This window comes from Mirounga angustirostris, unplaced genomic scaffold, assembly GCF_029215605.1.
Source record: "Mirounga angustirostris isolate CCGP_5_RB_7025 unplaced genomic scaffold, mMirAng1.0.hap1 SCAF_13, whole genome shotgun sequence".
NCBI lineage: Eukaryota > Metazoa > Chordata > Mammalia > Carnivora > Phocidae > Mirounga > Mirounga angustirostris.
In genome coordinates, this window is record NW_026991721.1 from 66231699 (window position 1) to 66252012 (window position 20314).

Genomic DNA, 20314 nt, shown 5'->3' on the forward strand with positions numbered 1-20314 from the left:
TCATTCTTCTGCATGTGGCTGTCCAATTTTCCCAACACCATTTGTTGAAGAGACTGTCTTTTTTCCATTGGACATTCTTTCCTGCTTTGTCGAAGATTAGTTGACCATAGAGTTGAAGGTCCATTTCTGGGTTCTCTATTCTGTTCCATTGGTCTATATGTCTGTTTTTGTGCCAGTACCATGCTGTCTTGGTGATCACTGCTTTGTAATATAGCTTGAAATCAGGCAACGTGATAGCCCCAGCTTTTTTCTTTTTCAACATTTCCTTGGTGATTCGGGGTCTTTTCTGATTCCATACAAATTTTAGCACTTTGATAAATGTCATTGGAATTTTGATCAGGATGGCATTGAAGGTATAGATTGCTCTGGGTAGCGTAGACATTTTAACAATGTTTATTCTTCCAATCCATGAGCATGGAATGTTTTTCCATCTTTTTGTGTCTATGTCAATTTTTTTCATGAGTGTTCTGCAGTTCCTAGAGTATAGATCCTTTACCTCTTTGGTTAGGTTTATTCCGAGGTATCTTACGGGTTTTGGTGCTATTGTAAATGGAATAGTTTCTCTAATTTCTCTTTCTGCAGTTGCATTGTTAGTGTATAAGAAAGCAACTGATTTCTGTGCATTGATTTTATATCCTGCCACACTACTGAATTGCTGTATGAGTTTTACTAGTAATTTTGGGGTGGCCACAGCTTTTGGATTTTCCACATAAAGTATCATGTCATCTGTGAAGAGAGAGAGTTTGACTGCTTCTTTGCCAATTTGAATACCTTTTATTTCTTTTTGTTGTCTCATTGCTGTTGCGAGGACTTCTAGTACTATGTTGAACAATAGTGGCGAGAGTGGGCATCCTTGATGTGTTCCTGATCTTAAGGGAAGGGCTCTCAGCTTTTCTCCATTGAGGATGATATTCGCTGTGGGTTTTTCATAGTTGGATTTTATGAACTTGAGGAATGTTCCCTCTATCCCTATACTCTGAAGAGTTTTAATCAGGAAAAGATGCTATATTTCATCAAATGCTTTTTCTGCATCACTTGAAAGGACCATATGGTTCTTCTCTCTCTTCTTATTAATGTGTTCTATCACATTGATTGATTTTTGAATGTTGAACAACACTTGCATGCCAGGGATAAATCCCACTTGGTCATGGTGGATGATCCTTTTAATGTATTGTTGGATCCTATTGGCTAGGATTTTCTTGAGAATTTTGGAATCCATATTCATCAGGGATATTGGTCTGAAATTCTCCTTTTTGATGGGGTCTTTGCCTGGTTTGGGGATTAAGGTAATGCTGGCCTCATAGAATGAGTCTGGAAGCTTTCCTTCTGTTTCTTTTTTTTTTTTTTTTTTTGAAACAGCTTTGGGAGAATAGGTATTATTTCTTCTTTGAACGTTTGGTAGAATTCCCCAGGGAATCCATCAGGCCCTGAACTCTTGTTTTTTGGGAGGTTTTTGATCACTGCTTCAATTTTGCTACTGGCTATTGGCCTATTCAGGTTGTCAATTTCTTCCTGTTTCAGTCTTGGTAGTTTATAGGTTTCCAGGAAGGCACCCATTTCTTCCAGGTTGCTCAATTTATTGACATATAGTTGTTGATAATAATTTCTAATAATTTTTTCTATTTCCTTTGTATTATTCATGATCTTTCTCCTTTCATTCATAATTTTATTAATTTGGTTCCTTTCTCTTTTCTTTTGGATAAGTCTGGCCAGCAGTTTATCGATCTTATTAATTCTTTCAAAGAACCAGCTTCTAGTTTCGTTGATCTGATCTACTGTGTTTCTGGTTTCTAATTCATTGATCTCTGCTCTAAGCTTAATTATTTCTCTTCTGATGCATGGCTTAGGCATTGTTTGTTGCCTTTTCTCTAGTTCTTTAAGGTGTAAAGTTAGTTGGTGAATTTGGGATTTTTCTATTTTTTTGAGTAAGCCTTGGATGGCTATGTATTTCTCCCTTAGGACTACCTTTGCAGTATCCCATAGGTTTTGGACTGATGTGTTTTCATTCTCATTGGTTTCCATGAATCGTTTAAGTTCTTCTTTGATTTCTTGGTTGACCCAAACATTATTGAGCACAGTGGTCTTAAGCTTCCAAGTGTTTGAATTTCTTCCAAGTTTTTTCTTGTGATTGAGTTCCAGTTTTAGAGCATTATGGTCTGAGAATATGCAGGGAATAATCTCAATCTTTTGGTATCGGTTGAGACGTGATTTGTGACCCACTATGTGGTCTATTCTGGAGAAAGTTCCATATGTGCTCGAGAAGAATGAGTATTCTGTTGTTTTAGGGTGGAATGTTCTGTATACATCTATGAGGTCCATCTGGTCCAGTGTGTCCTCAAAGCTCTTGTTTCTTTGTTGATTTTCTGCTTAGATGATCTGTCTATTGCTGAGAGTGAAGTATTGAGGTCTCCTAAAATTAATGTATTGTTATCAATTTGACTCTTTATTTTGGTTAACAGTTGGCTTATGTAGATGGCTGCTCCCATTTTGGGGGTGTAAGTATTTACAATTGTTAGGTCTTCTTGTTGGATAGACCCTTTAAGAATGATATAGTGTCCTTCTGTTTCTCTAACTACAGTCTTTAGTTTAATATCTAATTTGTCTTATATGAGAATTGCTACCCCAGTTTCTTTTGAGGTCCATTGGCATGGAAGATGGATCTCCATCCCTTCACTTTCAGTCTGGATGTATCTTTGGGTTCAAAATGAGTCTCTGGTAGGCAGCATATGGATGGGTCCTGTCTTTTTATCCAATCTGCAACCCTGTACTGTTTTATGGGAGCATTTAGGCTGTTCATGTTGAGAGTGATTATTGAAGGATATGAATTTATTGTCATCATGTTGCCTGTAAAGACCTTGTCTTTATAGATTGTCCCTGTAAATTTCTGTTCTATATCACTCTTGGGGTCTTTCTCCTTTTATGGGCCAGCTTAGTGGTCACATATTCTTTTAGTTTCTGCCAGTCTTGGAAGCTCTGCATCTCTCCTTCCATTCTAAATGAGATCCTTGCTGGGTAAATATTCTTGGCTGCATGTTCTTCTTGTTTAGTACCCTGAATATGTCTTGCCAGGCCTTTCTGGCTTGCCAGGTCTCTGGGGATAGGTCTGACATTATTCTGATGTTACTCCCTCTGTACATAAGGAATCTTCCCCCTAACTGCCCTTAAGATGGTTTCCTTGGTTCTAAGATCTGCCAGTTTTACTATTAAATGCCGGGGCGTTGGACTCTTTTCCTTGATCTTAGGAGGGATCCTCTCTGCCTCTAGGACATGAATGTTTGTTTCATTCCCCAGATCAGGGAAGTTCTCAGCTACAATTTGCTTAAATATATCTTCTAGTCCTCTCTCTCTCTCCAGCCCCTCAGGGATCCCAATAATTCTGATACTGGAATGTTTCATGGCGTCACATATCTCTCTGATACTTTTTTCGTGGATTTTGAGTTGTTTTTCCCTGGCCTCCTCTTTTTCCTTCTTGTCTATTAATTGGTCTTCTAGATCACTAATTCATTCTTCTGCCTCGCTTACCCTAGCTATTAGATTATCTAGATTAGATCGGATCTCATTGATAACATTTTTAAATTCTGCCAGTTCATCTTTCATTTCTGCCCTTAGAGACTCTATGTTGCCATTAATCGATTTCTTCATTCTAGCTATTGTCTTCGCAGTGTTACCCTGAATTCCATCTCCGACATCTTGGTTATATCTGTGTCCATTTGTAAATCTGTGGCAGAAGTCACACTTTCTGAGTCTTTCCTATTTTGGGGGTTCCTCCTCTTAGTCATTCTGTTGAGGGGTGGTTGAGGAAATGTACAGAGTCCAAATTATTGACCACAACCCAATCAAGATGTACCTGTTTTATAGGGACCCTAGGGTTGCCAGCCTCTTGTTTTCCCAGCCTGTCTTCTGGGGGAGGGGCCTGCTGCCCCTCTGGCAGGGGATAGGCTCAGTGAAAACCGGTTTTGGGGGGCTTTTGTTCTCTGGCGGCTTTCCCTGGTTTCTTTCTGTGTCTCTTCCGAGAGTCAGAGCTGAAGAGATCGTTTCCAACCTTCTACCTCAGAGCGAAGAGATCACAGTCTGTTCTTCAGTGAGCTCTCCAGGCCACACTATCTCCATTTCTGTCTGTGCTGCTATAAACTCCAGCGTCTTGGGTTGTGCGCCCCTCAGCAGTACTCCCATTCCTTGCCTCCAGGTCAGGACAGTCTCTGCCCTTTGTGCTTCTAAAACTACCAGCCACCCCCAGTTCACTAGTAGGGTCCCACCGATCTGGGTTTCAGTCCAGGGGCTGCCCTAAAGTCCTTTCCCTGCTGCTACTTGTCTGTGAGTCTGTGCCCTGTCCCCAGCGTGGAAGGCTATCATTCACTGTTGGTGTAGAATCCTCACAGCTCCCTCCCCCTTCTGTTTAACTTCCTATATGTGCCTGCGGAATGATGGCTCCCTGCTTCATACCTCAAAACCAACTGCCTACGATATTCTGTTTGTAGAAATCCAGATCTGTCTTCTTATATCTCAGGCTGATTTCGTGGGTGTTCAGAGTAGTGTGGTAGATATCCAGCTCAATTCTGGGAATGGTTGGAATAGGGTCCCCTACTCCTCCGCCATCTTTTTTGAAGTTGCCTCCATACAGTTTTCCACAGTGGTTGCACCAGTTTGCATTCCCACCAACAGTGCAAGAGGGTTCCTTTTTCTCCACATCCTCACCAACACCTGTTGTTTCTTGTGTTGATTTTAGCTACTCTGAAAGGTATGAGGTGATAGCTCATTTTTGTTCTGATTTGCAAGATTGTCTTACTTGCAATTTACAGATGAGGAAACGGAGGTTTAGAGACACAAAGGAACCTGCCCACGTTTATCCATGTATATTAGCCAGTGTGATCCAAGTATCATCCTTGGTGTAGGTAAAGGTATAGTGTGGTTAGTTTTATGTCAATTTGGCTAAGCTATTATGGCCAGATGTTTGGTCAAAAATCTAGATGTTTCTGTGAAGTTGTTTTTTATATGTGATTCACATATAACTCCATAGATTTTGAATAATTTTGATTACCTGCCATAATTTGGGTGGATCTCATCCCATTTGTTGAAGGATGTAAGCCTTTTGTTGGCCACCTTTAGATTCCAGCTATAACATCAACTCTTTGCTGGGTTATCTCTCTGCCTGCAGATTTCAGACTTGTCTGCTCCCACGATCAAATGAGCCAATTCCTTACAATCCCTCCTCTTTATCTTTTTTCTCTCTCACTATACACACACACACAGACACACACCATTATATGTATATCTTATTGGTTCTTTTTTCTCAGAGATCTCTAATATGGATATTATTACTCCATTTTACAGATGAAGAAACTGAAGCTTCAGGTCCTATAGGTAATAAAGGTTGGAGCTTATACCTCAAAATTATTTCTTTCTGATTTCACATCTGGGATATACCAATGATTTCCTTTTTTTTATGACAAAACAATCTCATTTTATTATAAATGTATAAACAACCTCTCTGAAGAAGATACTTTCAAATCTATCAATGTGATTTTGTATATTGTGATTATAACTCACAATTCTATCTAATTTTATTGATATGTCTTTGGCCATATTTTGGGGTACATACCAATTAAGAATTACTTTATTTTTTTAGAAAATTCAACTCTACAAATGATTTCTTTGTGATATTCCCTTCTCCAATTGATTTTTGGGAGAGAAGGAAAGAGGGGATGTGTTAATAAAGGAACCTTAGTAGAGCAGGGGAAGGAATCATGAGGAGAGAGAAAGGAGGGCAGAAATAGAGATTGCCACAAAGATGTCAAAATCATCTGCCAGGCTTTCCAGGGTGGCTACAATTTGGCATGGCCATTACTGTAGAGCCATATCACATGGCGATCAATAGGTCCTCTTTGATCCTATCAGACATACCTCCTTATGGCTCATAAACATTCTTATTATTCCCCAGCACGTCACCTTGCCTAGTTCCTGAATGGATAAATGCCATGTTCAGCTTCACCTTTCTATCTTTACTCCCTCTGTTTTGTTCATTGCCTTCCCAGTCTTACCCAGGCCTCAAAACCCAACCTAAGCTCCCTTATGTCCCAGCCACACCTGCCTTCTTTCAGTGCCTAAAGCATAGTTTGCTCTTACATGCTTCCAAGGTTTTATGAATGTTCTTCCCTGGAAGGCTCTGCAATCTCTCTCCCTTTGCTCAGCCAAATCAGCTTGAGCATCCCTCCTTCTCTAGGAAGTCTTTCCCCTATTAGACATTGTCCCTATTAGACATTGTTGTAGTTGCCTTCCCACCCCCTTTCTATGTCTTCATGATCCTTTTCCCTTTGTAATAGTCAGGACACTTAAAATAACTTTTTATTACTCATCACTTTGAAATAACTTGCTCAATGTACACCTCACCTACTATATTTTAAATAATGTAAGAACAGTCCTGTGTCTCTCCTTTTGCTGCTATATCTACAGTCACAGATTCTCTGTGCATGGAATAGAGATGACTTTTAAGAAATATCAGTTTGTTGAATGACAGGAGAATGCTCATTGATCTGACCACTTGCAGAACTCTTAGAACCACTGTGTGCTCAGTGATGGAATATAAACATAGCTGTCAGTCATTATGTGGTTACTATGTGCCAGAAACTTTTCTGCATGCTTCCCATGTCCTCACTCATTTAATTATGGCCAAACTCTAAACAGTGGGTAATATTATTATCCTCTCTAGGTCACAGAGCAGGTAACTGAGGGACAGTTAGGTTGTGAAACTTGCCTAAGGTTGCATGGGTGTTGAGTGGTAAGAGTCAGGATTCTGACATGGACAATCCATGCCAGAGGTAAACCTTAGCTCTATGCTTTAGGACTTGGTTTTGTTGGGCATCAGGAAGGAGATTAAGGAAATAACTGGCAGCCTAAATTTTCATTACTTTGGTTAATTAATTAATTAATTAATTATTTAATTTATTCAAATATTGTTGAATGCCAGGTTCTGTGTCAAGCTCCAGAAATAGAGTGGTAAACCAAGCCAGCGTGGTCCCTGTCTTCACTAGTAGACTTGAGTATGGTATGTAGTTCTCAAACTTGGCTCACATTAGAACCACCTGGGGTGTTTTAATGGCCTTTAATTTATTAGCTGGCCTGCGGCCTGAGCCTTTACATTTTTAAAACTCTGCAGTTGATTCTAACATGCAGCCAGGGCTGAGAACCACCTCTGTAGTGCTTGGTGCTAAACCAATTTAATATCTCAGTCACCTTGGAAAGTTATTGGACTCCAGAGTTCTGCCCCACCCCTTATGACGAAAGGGTTGTGGTAGTCTGAACCATACTGCTTGAACTGGTCTTGAAGGGGGGATAGGACTTTGGTAGGTGGGAAGGAGTAGAGGCTTTCACTCGTGGTATGCATTATGCACATGCTTTATTATATAGTGTCTTGTTTTAAACATACCTGTTTGATAGCCTCTCTACTAAAAATGTGAACTAGGCATCAGTCTCCGAGTGTGTTAGAAATGTGGCATCTGGGGTTCCACCCCAGAATCTGCATCTCTAACAAGATTTCCAGGTGATTTGTATGTACATTGAAGTTTGAGAACCATGGTTCCCTATTAGTCTTGGCCCCTCACATCCACCCAATAAACTAAAGTTCTTGAGGGCCTGGATCATGATTTCCTAAAAGATTTACAGAAAGAGTTTAGGCACACATTGTTTTATTGAATCCACTCAACAACACTGTGAAGTACCTTATTGTTATACCCATTTTTTAGAAATGCAAATTGAGGCTTAGAGAAGTCAAACACTACTTGTTACTTCAAGTCTAGTGCTCTTTCTACTGTAAGACCAAGATTTCTTTTATTCTTCACTGTCCTCCCCAACATCTGATACCATGATGAACCATAAAATTCAAGTGTCCAAAATTCCTATAAATCATAGATTCTCCAATACATTGAATGTAACCTTGGAAGAATGTGGCCAAAATTGGCCACTTAAAGTTGAAGAAACTAGACCAGAAGCCTCAGAACCCACTGTGTTCAAGGTCACAGAGCTAGTTAGTGAATAATATAATGAGATTAGTGTTCCGATCATCCGCTCTTCCTCTACACCTTGGCATCTGCCTTCTCATCATTCCTATTCCTGCTAATGCCTTGTTTTGTCTGTTACAAAGAGAGCTTCTTAGAACAACCTGGTTTTCAAGCCCATTCCAAGACAGAGCCAAATAAGCCCTTTGGGTGGAAAACAGTTTAAAAATATACCTGGGTGGGAAATTACCCTCAATAAACTGTACTAAGATTCACTGTTACTCCACAAATGCAGGAGGATAGGGGCCTCTTATGTAAGTATGTCCGATCCTGAGTCCTCTGCTCAGCCAGGTGTTTGCCGAGCTCAGCCACCTCTGTTCTTGCTGGTCTTCCAGTTTCTCATCAGGGTGTTTTCCAGCCCCAGATAAGTGATGCATCTTTGGCCTCTTCCTAGCATGTAGAAAACTGTGGTCATAACTGTTTTTTTTTTTTTCCCCAGGGAACAAACAGTGCTGTTGTTTTTGTTCACCTTTGATTTTAACCTGCCGTTAACGTCACATACGCATCAATGGGGGTAATTGCCTAACAGAACAAAGGCTGCTCTGGCTGACTCTACAAAGACAAGTGTTAGCCCTAGTCTTGAAAATCATTCAAGAAGTAGCCCTCTGAATCAGAGCGTGATTCTTAGCTTGTAAGCCCTCTGTCACTTCAAATTTTGTTTTCTCCATCTTCCTGCTTTTCCTTAATGCATTTTTAAAGCATGCAATCAACTCGAAAGGGCCAAGTATGCAAATTGGAGATAGGATTGAGAGCTGTTGCTTTCTCATTTGCTCTGTATTTGAGCAATTCCCTACACCAGTCTCTTACTTGGCTTTGGTGTCCCTCCACAGCCAGCAAAACCATTCCCAAGTTTTTAATAAGCAGTTTGACTCCCCCACACCCCCCACTTCCCTTTAACTCAAGGTGGAAGTAATTAATATTATTCTAATTGGATAAAGGCAGGGAGGTTCTTTATGACTAAGAATAAGGTCATTGTCATTAATACCCAGTCTTGATCCGCCTGCTAAAAGTGTCACATGCTTCAAATAACTGATTGATATCTTTGGTATCCATCTCTTTAGGGTAAAACCCATTTATCCAAAAACAAAACGAAACAAATACCCTCCCCACAAAAAACCCTAAAAAAAATCTCCAATTCCGAGCTTCTGCATGAGACTTGCAGAGAAGTAAACTCTTGCATATATTACTGAATACCTAAAAACAGTGAAAACCAACAAGGACATTGAAACCCTGATGGTCAGGTGCACGATTTTGGTGGGTTTGCTACTTAATGGAGAAAGGAAAATTCCTGTTAGCTGCCAAGTCCCTAGAAGGCCCATCTTGCCAAATAAAAGCTATGAAGGGGGAGAAAAAGGAGAAAGAAGCAAAGAACTGTGCAAAAGTGGGATGAGAGTGGCTGGTCTTAGGCATGCAGGGGGTACTGGATGTCATTAGATCTAGTTTAGAAGAACCCTGTGGGTTCATTTGGAATGTGTCAATCTCTCTTCACACTCAATACAACTGGCTTGGTTATCTAGATTCCCAGTCTGCAGGAGATTCAGAGCAATAAATGAGAAGGCATGAAAGAGGCTGTTGGAGGCAGGCACAATGACACAAGCCAGAAAGGACACTGCCAGCTCTGACGGCAGAGAGCAGGAATCTGCAGGCTGAGCAATCTAAAAGGCACAGAAGTCAAAAGCCAGCTATTGTTAAAGAAAATCCAATAACCAAGGTTCCTGATAAATATTTAGAGCCTTCAGTAAATATTGAGTTATTTCTAATGTACCTTAAGAAGACAGGAAAAATGTAATATTTTCAGAAATGCTTTAAAATGACGTGTTTTGATGCTTAATGGGAGCCTTTTAATCTGGAGGATCCACTGCCATTTCTTTTCCCTCCTGGTATTTTGCTCTAAAGTTTAAAAATTTTTGGGACACATGGGTGGCTCAGTCAGTTAAGGGTCTGCCTTCGGCTCAAGTCATGGTCTTGGAGGTCCTGGGATTGAGCCGTGTTGGGCTTCCTGCTTCAGTGGGGAGTCTGTTTCTCCCTCTGCCTCTGCTCCTCCCCCTGCTCCTGTGCTCGTGCACACAGTCTGTCTGTCTCTAAATAAGTAAAATCTTTAAAAAAATTTATCAAATATTTTTTGAACTCCTAGTTCGTGCTGAGGATACATTGATGAACAGAGTAAGACATAGTCCCTGTCCTCATGTTACTAACCATTTGATGTTCAGACCACATAATTAATGCTTAAATAAAGTTCAGTGAATGAGGATTATTCTATCAGAATACAGACAAAAGCAAACTTGTGCCATGCAGTAGAGAGACTCCATTCTATGTGAGCCCATTGCACAGGGGATGATAGAGTCCAGTCAGACAAGGCTTCCCCAAAGAACTGATCCCAAAGGATGAGAAGTAGCTGAAGAGGGGAGGCAAGACTTCAGAGGCAGAGGAAACAGACTCCTGTGTTGGAGGGGAGCATGAGGTAGGGTCTGAGAGAAGGTGAGTGTTGGGGGTAAGGAAGGGGGGAGAGTAGGGGGTAGCATGTCCTTGGATAAGACCAGGGAGGCAAGAGCCAAACCACATCAGGAATGGTGGACATTTTTAATGAGTCCACACTTTAACTTGAAATCAAAGCCATTGCAGGCCAACCTGCTAAGATTTTCATCTTATAAAGATCACTGTGGCTGCCATAGTGGTGGGGGAAAGGGTTGTGGCAAGTATATATGGAAAAAGTAATTGTAATTCAAGTGAGTGCTGGTAGTAGTTTGTTTTAGATTATGGGTGAGATTGAGTGAGCAGATTCTAAGGATATTTTAGGAGGCAATTAAGAAAATTACTGATTGGTTTCATATGGGGAGTGAGGCGAGGGCCTCATAAAGATGGCTCCTAGGTTTCTGGCCTGCATGAGGGGGTGGTGGTACTCATTCACTGAGACAGGGAACTCTTAGAAGAGGACTAAGTTTGCGGATTTAGGCTTGTTGAGTTTGAGAGGCCCTTGAGACACCTTTCTTTAAGGGCTCACCATTCCCATCTTGGCCTTATGCTGCAGGTTCCCTTAGAGACCCTGTATACCTCTACTATCTACATATCCCAGTCGGAATGTGAATTTTCTGGGGGAAGGCAAGACAGACTTTTTTTCTTCATTTGCTGCACATAATGGAGGTTTAACAAGTAGGTCTTGAATATGTGACGAGAAATTAATAACTCCTGGTGAGTGTTTCTAGTGGTGGGTCAGGGGTGATTATCTGAGCCTCAGAGAAATTGAGAATCCCTCTCAGGGCACAGAGTGGAAGTGTTGGGATTCAAACTCAGGTCTGTCAAAGCAACTCTAACAGTATTGAGGTTCACAGGGGAGCTGTGTCAGTCAGGGTCCAAAGAGAAGAGCACATGTAAATTAGGGCTTAAATAGGGACTGTTTACAAAGATGTGGGCAGAGTATAAGAAGGCACAGGAATATATAATAAATGTGTAAGTGGCAGTGGAGCTGTTGTGGTGGGACAATTGGCCTGAGGTCCTCTCACAGGGAGGGAGTCATGGAGGCCCAACTTCATTTTTCCCTCTTCCTCAGCTTTTCTAGTGGGGCTCCCTGCTTAGGTAAATCCAATAGGAAGCCAGGGGGAGCTCTTGGTGTGGTCCATAGCAGCTGGCCTCCAGGGTGAGGTGCAGGATAGAGAAGTGTGGGAGAGGGTGGACAGTGGCTCTGGAACGTAAATGGAGGATGCCAGTCCAGCAGAGAAGGTGACGTTTAAGCTTGACCTTGAGAGCTGAATATAATGTTTGCCCCATGAGTCTACACAAGAAATAGCTTAGTAAACTTATTTACAATGCTAGGGAGTTTTGATGAAGAATTCGTAGATGAGAAACACCAAATTGTTAAAGATAGAGTGCTGGAAAATATTTTTTGGTAGCTCTGTGGACCCCAGGCTCCTCTTGTGGCAAATGGGAATGTTATTTCCAAAGGTTCCAAAGGACCAAGGTGGAAACTGTATTTGGAAAAAAACCTCCTAAAATGTAAAGTGCTGTGTACAATTCATTGTGGTAAAGTAGGAAAGACCCTAGAAATGCTAGTCACTAGCTGATTGTGCAAGTCAATCTGTGCCCACTCAGTTACTTACAAGCAAAATCTTTTTATGAGGATTAAGTGAGATGATACATATAACAGAATATAACATGTAATACACACCTGGTAGAGGATTATTATTATTTTACAGTCATTTCTCATTCCTACCCTTGAGTCCCTAAGTTCCCTGAAGGTAGGTATACTTTACATATGTCTGTATTTCCCCTAAAACTTGTCAAAACACTTTGTTCACCCCTGTCATAGCTTTTCAGAGGAAAGTGATCTTACTTGGTGCTTATAAAATGTTGGGGCCTGTACTTGTAAGCACTCTAGACGTTGTGGATATTTTGTATGGAACCTCTAGAGAAGCTAGGGATATTTGTTTGTAATAATATGTAATGAGTGTGGCCATGTTTTATAGCTAGGGACATGCTGGTAATAATTCTTGGTGCTAAGTAGAGAACAAGAGAGGAGAGGAGTTTAGGGGAAGGAGGAGAGAGCATGTGGATTTTCTCACTGAGACTGAAAACAGCAAATAAGAAATTACTAAGAAATGGTACTTAGCAGAACCAGAGCCTGGAGTACGGTTAGGTAAGTGAGGAATTCATCTCATGGACAAAATTTAAGGCGCCTGCCCCTAAAACTCAGTAATCAATATAAATAATATTTTAATGCAATATTAAAAAAAATCAAATCAACAAACTATAGCCCACTGGCTGGCTCCTAATTTTGTAAATAAAATTGTACTGAAAACAAGGCTGGGATTAGGATGAGACAAAACGGGTGGAGTGCATGGTAAGACTCTAAAAATTTAGATATTTTGTCCATTATAGATTTTTTGCATTAATTTTTTTATTTTTAATTTTTAAAAGATCACTTTAAAATCGTATTTACTTTGGTTACTGGGTTGTTTTGGTGCCCCTTAAACTTTGTGCCCCCGGAATATGCCTTATTTGCTTTATCCTAGTCCTTACCCTGAGCAAAACTATCCTTTTGAGGGCATACTTCATATGCCAGGAATTTAACATAAACTCTCTTATATGGTCTTCATAATATCACTGTGAGATAACCCTTGTTACCTTCGTTCTTCACATGAGTAAACAAGCTACAGGATAAAATGACGAGAGAAAAGAGTAACTTGCTTAAATGGCATGTCGGACTCCAGAGCTCATTCTTTCTCACTCCTAAGGCCTAACTGACTCCAAATGCTTCTTGTACACCTCAGCTGCTCATCCAGAGCTGGATGGTCTGCATAGGTGGTATCTGTGATTGGTGAGTTTCAGACTCTCCCCTGCATGCCCCTGACAGATGACACTACATGGGCTGGAGTATTACAGGCCTTGCACTGCTTCTGACTTTGTAGCAGCTAGAAGGAAAATAGATCCTTTTCACTGCAATGTCTTGGCTGCCAAAGGAGGAAAGAGAGGCAGCTGTTCCTAGAAATACATGCTGTGCCTGTTATCCAAATGGACATCAGCAGGCTCCGGGTGGAAGCACAACACAAGTGCTGGTTTTATGGTTTGAGAATTCCAGTCTGAGGAGGCTGATCTTCTAGTTGATTCATTTTACTATTTCAGAGTTCTGTGGTGCATGGGTGTCCTCCTAAGTGCCCCAACAGCTAGAATATGCTCAAGGGGTTTGCCTTTGCCTAAGAACACACAAGACTCCAGAAGTGGGGATACTCAGCATGGCCTGAATGGCCTTCAGTATAAAATTTGACTATTCCCTTAAAAAACAGACAAAGTCTGTGAGACATCCCATGGCAGGAATCTAGGAGCATTTCTAATTTCTGTTACTATAAGACTGAGAAAGATGGATTGATACCAATAATTGGTATCAGAATCCTGTGTCACCTCATGAAATAGCAGTACCACTGGCCTGAAAGAGGGAGGAACATCCTTCTTCCTTTGTTTTCTGTTTCATTCTGGATCAGAGACCCAGGTCTTTATCAACCAGAAAATTATGTCTCTATCTGTTACAGACTGCATGTTTGTGTCACTGCCCCCACCCCTTTCCTGGCCCCAGAAGGTCATATATTAACATCCTAACCCCTAATGTAATGGCATTAGGAAATGGAGCCTTTGGGTTATAATTAGGTCATGAGAGTGAAGCCTGCAGGAAAGGGACTAGTGCCCTTATGAGAAGAACATATAAGGACAAGAGCTTGTCCCCTGCTACACGACGATGCAATGAGAAGGGACGGGCACCTGCAAACCAAGAAGGAGGGCCTTCGCCAGACATGGGATCTGTTGGCACCTTGATCTTGGATTTCTCAGCCTCTAGTACTATGAAAAATAAACGTTTGTTGTTTAAGCTATCCAGTTTATGATATATTTGTTACAGCAGCCTGAATTAAGCCACTACCCATCTTCCAAATGGGTAGTATTTTGGGGTAGCGCAAATATTGTCCCCTTCTGCTCACAATTTCTGATCACTCATTTTAGACCAACAGGCCTCAGAAGATAGCTTCTCAGAAAATAAGGAGAGACAAATGCTGGAAGCAGAGCTTTACCCACATGAAGTGTGCAGTAAATATTTGTTGAATAAATGATTGCAAGAGACATTGGCCTTGTAGGAAAGTGTTACAGCTGGGGCTTGAGACTGGGAGAACACTCATGGTAACACAAGCTGAAGCTATAGGTTTAATTGTATATTTATCCTGAGTTATGAGTATAGGAATATAGATATGATCCCATCTTAGTCCAGCAGAACACTCAAGTAAGGCAGACCGGAACAAGAAATTGTGATTGATTCATGTTCCTAATAACAATATGAGAAGATGATTCCACTAGTATTTAAGTGGATGTGAATGAGGTCAGGTACCACCATGCATTCTGTCCAAAGGCAAGCATTAGCCTATGCAGAAAAAACAGCAACAAAACCCAAACAACAAACAAGCAAAATCCCCCATATTCTAAAAAAAGGAAAGAGGCAATTGACCTAAAGACTCAGGAAGTGACTTATGAAGATCCCCCAGGTGCTTGGAAAACTCTCACAAAGTTCTGTGAGATATAAGATACAACTTCTATGAAACAAAGGCAAGATGCTAGAAGGGAGAAGCTATTAAGATGCCCCATAAAATGAGGATGATTTATAATGACAAGGAAGAGGGACAAAGAAGATAAGATGAGGAAGAATAATAAAACAAGTAAGATTAGGTAGCAAAATTAAAATGCACACAGGAGAGTTATGTATTTTTAAAAGAAATATGACAGAAATAATAAAAATACAAGCAAAGATTAAGGAATTGAATAACAGAATAGAGTTGAATCCAAGAGCTATTTCTTTGAAAAAAATAATAAACTGATACTTTTCAAAGTCTAATAAAGAAAAAGGAGAAACCCAAATGAACAAGAGTTGAAATGACAGGGATTTATAGTAACACAGAGGAGTTACAATTTGAAGAGTTGTACAGAAGAGTTTACAATTTGAAAAATACACTAGAAGAAATTGCATGGTAACATTGGAAATTTGGTGAAGTGGATGACTTTGCCTGACAAAAATGTCTTATCAAATTGACTCAAAAACAAGCAGAGAACTTGAATCCATTAACAACCAAGAACTAAATGGACAAGTTATTAAAGAATTATCTCCAAAAACATTTAGACAATTAAAACTTTGAAGAAACAAATGATGCTTTTGTAATAGATCTTTCTTACACAAACTGTATAAAAGCAAAGAAACTTGGGAAAAGCTATCTAAATCATTTTATAAAGATAACATATGCTTATCCACACTCAAACATAGCTCATGCCAAAATTTTTTTTGAAGGACTTAAATAAAAATGAGATTTAACTTGAAAGCATGTTTAGCAGATCATCTACTGTTAGTAGCATTTATCTGAAGAATATAAGATTATTGAATAGCTGGGCATTTATAAGTGTATTTTTCAGACTAATAGCCGATAGAAGAAAGTATGTAATAATCTCAATAAATGAAAATGTGGTATTGATAAAAATGAACATCCAAAACTTAGAAAAAAACAGAGGATGTCAGGAAACTCCTTATTAGCAATAAAAGATACCTACCTTAAAACAACAACAGGTATTTTTTTTTGAAAGATTTTTTATTTATTTATTTGACAGAGAGAGACACATAGAGAGCAGAACACAAGCACGGGGAGTGGGAGAGGGAGAAGCAGGCTTCCCGTGGAGCAGGGAGCCCGATGCAGGGCTCGATCCCAGGACCCTGGGATCATGACCTGAGCCGAAGGCAGACGCTTAACAACTGAGCCACCCAGGCACCCCAACAGTATTCTTTGAGTGAGTCATTTATTCAACAAATATTTATTGTCTATTGTGGATCAGATACTTTTTAAGCCATTGGGGATACACCAGTGAAAGAAACAGACATAAACTCTGCCATCCTGGAGCTTAGATTGGAATGAAATGATATTTAATACAAAAAACCCCATATACAGCATGTTGATATTTACAAGCGTTAAGAGGGAGAGTAAAGATGAATGGGGAATAACAAACATTTGGAGTGAGAGGCACTGCAATTTTAGATTTGGTGGCCAAGGAGGGCCTCTCTAAAGGTAACATTGGGATAAAAGGCCTGGAGAAGGTGAGGGGATAAACCATGTGAGCACCTGGGAAGAATTCATTCAATAGAGAGGGAATTCAGTAGATGATAGATAGAGCCAAGCAACCTGCAGTGAGAACAGTGTGAAGTGAGGTCAGAGAGGTAGTGGGGTGGCAGGGGGAGAGATCACGATTGGACTTGCAGGTCAACAGGCCATTGGAGGGGGCTGAGATTGGATCACTGGACTACTGTGTTGAAATTAGGCTAAAGGGGACACGGGAAAAACAGGGAAACTAGAAGGGGCCTTTGCAACAATCCAATGGTAGGGGCTTGGATCAGGGTGGTAGCAAAGGTGATGCGGAGAAGCCACTAGATTCTGGATATATTTGAAAGATATGACCAATAAGAGTTTCTGAAGGATGGGGTATGGGGTAGGAAAGGAAGATGAAATTGCCATTTCTTGAGATGGGAAAGGCCTAGGGGAGCTTGTTCAGGGGAAACATCAGGAACTCCATCTGGGATATGTTAGGTTTGTTGTGGTTGTTCAACGTCAAGTGAAGATGTTATGTAGTCAGTTGGTTATCCAAGGCTGGAGTTTGGAGGAGAGGTCTAGAGACAGAGATTTGTGAATTATCAGCATATTGGTGTCACTTAAACTATGAAATGATACGATCTAAGACAGCTTGTACTCTTGAATTTTCTTTTCTCTCCGTATCTTTTCAATCTCCTTTGAGGTTTATCTCATAGGTGGATTGAATGTATGTGTGGTGGTCCCACAGGATGACCTTTCCATTTTCTTTGTTTTTAGATCTGTGCCATTGGGGCAGTAGAGTAGTCTCTATTGCTTCTGTACAAGGGAATTTGAGCTTTAAAATCAGACACTTCCAGGTCTCAAAACCAGTTTTGCAATTTGTATGTTTTGACCTTAATTATCCTTTCAGCCCCATTTTCCTGATCTGAATCATAACACATCTGTAGTGACAATAATGTTATCTACCTCTCAGAGGTGTTTTGAAGATTAAATGAGAGAGCATATATAAAGTAAATAAGTAGGCTCTTGGTAACTAATAAAAGATCTGGAGTTGTTTGTTAAGTAAATATGAAATGAATAAACCGTCCCAGGACTTGAAGGCTACGATACTGTTGATATATACTGATGTGTTCTCAGGATGACAGTGGACTGTATTCCCTAAAATAAGATATAATGTGGGAAGTCCCCAGGCTGTACTCTCCGTCTGAAGTAGATCCTCTTGTTCTTTCCCCCAGAGTAGCTTCCTGCCTTCTTTGAAATTCAGAGTTTACATTCTTAGTGTGGACATCCCAGACATCCCCCTCTGCTGGGACAGATGGACCAAACTCCCAAAACAAAAAATGAGGCTTCTGTGGAGAAAAGGTGTTATGAACCTGCTGCCTGAGGGAAATCTTCCCTTTCCTCAGCATTTTATGGCTAACAATGCCTATAAGTCTCATTTTGTATTGTGAGTCTTCTGAGCAGACATAATGTTTCCCTAAGTCTTTCAGGATTTAAATTAGGCTGTCTGCACCACATGGTTTATACATGAGTCCACAGTTTATAACACAAAGACATAATTGGAAACAGAACAATTCTTGATGGGTTGTTTGCCCAGGATCCTTCAGTGTCCCAGATGAAGGGAGGTAGCAAAATTCCATTGATAATGGAACATTCATGTATTCATTCAACAAACATTTGCTAAGCACCATCTGGCCAAGGGCAGATTACCAAACTATTGTTATCAACACAGCCTGCTTCTTGAAGGGGTTTAAAAGACAAATTTTCCTTTGACATGTTCAACTCAAGCCCGATGGCTAGAGATAACAAATAAACAAAGGTTTGCTATTCTTCAACATTCTTGTCCCTCTCCTGAGAGTGGGCAAAGTATAGTCAGGTTCTGCTTACCACCTGCCCCTAGTCCTCATTCCTACAACTCTAAGTGAGACACTATCAAGTTTATCAGTGTGTAGTGTTTCTGTTATCCAGCCCAAATTACAAACTATATAGTTGTGTCTTTATTTTAGTAATCATCGCATGTGTTGAAATGAGTGACTTGAGTTTGGAGCAGTGATGAATTTGCTGAAGAAAAACGGACACTTGGTCCCATATGTATGCATGTGTATGTGATTGCATTATTTTTGCTGTTTATTTTAAAATTTTCACATGTGAACATCTTTGCAGTCCCAACTAGATTGATTCTCTTCATGAATCTGTATCATATTATAACCTCACAATTTTTGGTACTCCTATAGTTACCTACTGTGTTTGGAGTACATTTAGCTGAATGATCATACACAGTAGTCACAGAAATACCTATTTAATAAATCAAAATTTGATTAGAGAAAGGAAAGATAGAGAAGGGAATATGACATAATGGATGGGTGGATGGAATGAGAAGTGATCACATTAGCTCTCAATTAGTGAGTGAGAGGGTAAGGGAAGGAGAAAGATATTCTTAGTCTTTGTAAGTCATAGCTCAGCTTGCCAAGCTCGTGAAACTGAGGTCTATGGGAAAGAAGTATATTCTGATGCATCAATCATTCCTCTCAAAATCTGGGATTCTCTGATCTTAAGAGGCCATGTTATATAATTTTATGATGTTACTTTCAATAAGACATTGCCTTTCTGTATTAATGGACTGAGTGTGGAGTCTTGAGCATAATTGCTGTTCGGTCAGTTCTTTTTTAATGGGTGGGTCAGGGGCTCTGCAGAGGTGGTGGTGGATATGAAAGTGCTCTGAAAGCAACTTTCAGTGTTACCTTGAGACAGTTGACTTGGGCAATTACCTGTATTTAATTATAGTCCACCAATGTTTACTGAACAGCACTGCCATGTGCTAAACACTATCACATAATTGTCCCATTTAAATGCTATAATAACTTGATAAATTAGACCATTTTCAGATGAGGAAAATAAGTTTTATCAAGGTTGAGTGACCAAGATCACCTACTTGGAATTTGTAGGGCTAAATAGCCTTCTTTTTCTATATTATGCTGCCTCTTATATTTACTTAGCCTTAAGAATCACATTGAGCTGCCTCTCTGCCTATTGATCAATCTGAATGGACTGTGGGTTAAGGGAAGATCTGAAGAAATTTCCACACATACCTCCGTTGTCATTCTGTTGCATTAAACTACTTACCAATGAGGTATGAGGCAGTATGCTAAACACTTAATATGGATTATTACATTCTATCCTTGTGAGATATGTGCTGTTTCCTGCATTACGTAGAAACAGATAAAGCCACAAGTAATGCTCAGAGAAAAGTAAAACTTGATTCTTAATCATATCCTGTTAGTGGCGGACACTTCTCCATGGATCTTTCATGTTTCTGTGAAACTTGTAAGCCCAAGAACTGATGGCTTTTGTTCTGGACTATCTTTTCAAGGATGTTTGCATGATGAAGATTGGAAGATAGGGATAGTGTTCCTCTGGGCAAAGGTCGAACTGGCTTAATGTCTACAACAATGAAGACAGTAAGATAAGTCTTCTTTGAAGCATAGGACAGGCATGCTGACTACCTGTTATAAAAGATTTGGCTCCCCCAAGCTCAGAGTTCCTCTTCCGGAACATAGCCCACTGTGTGTACATGTGTCAGCTGACCCTTTTTGTATCAGCCCATGGGAACTAGGGCTTGGAGAAATGACAAAAATGCTTATATTCCATCTATTGCTATTGCTGTGAGTA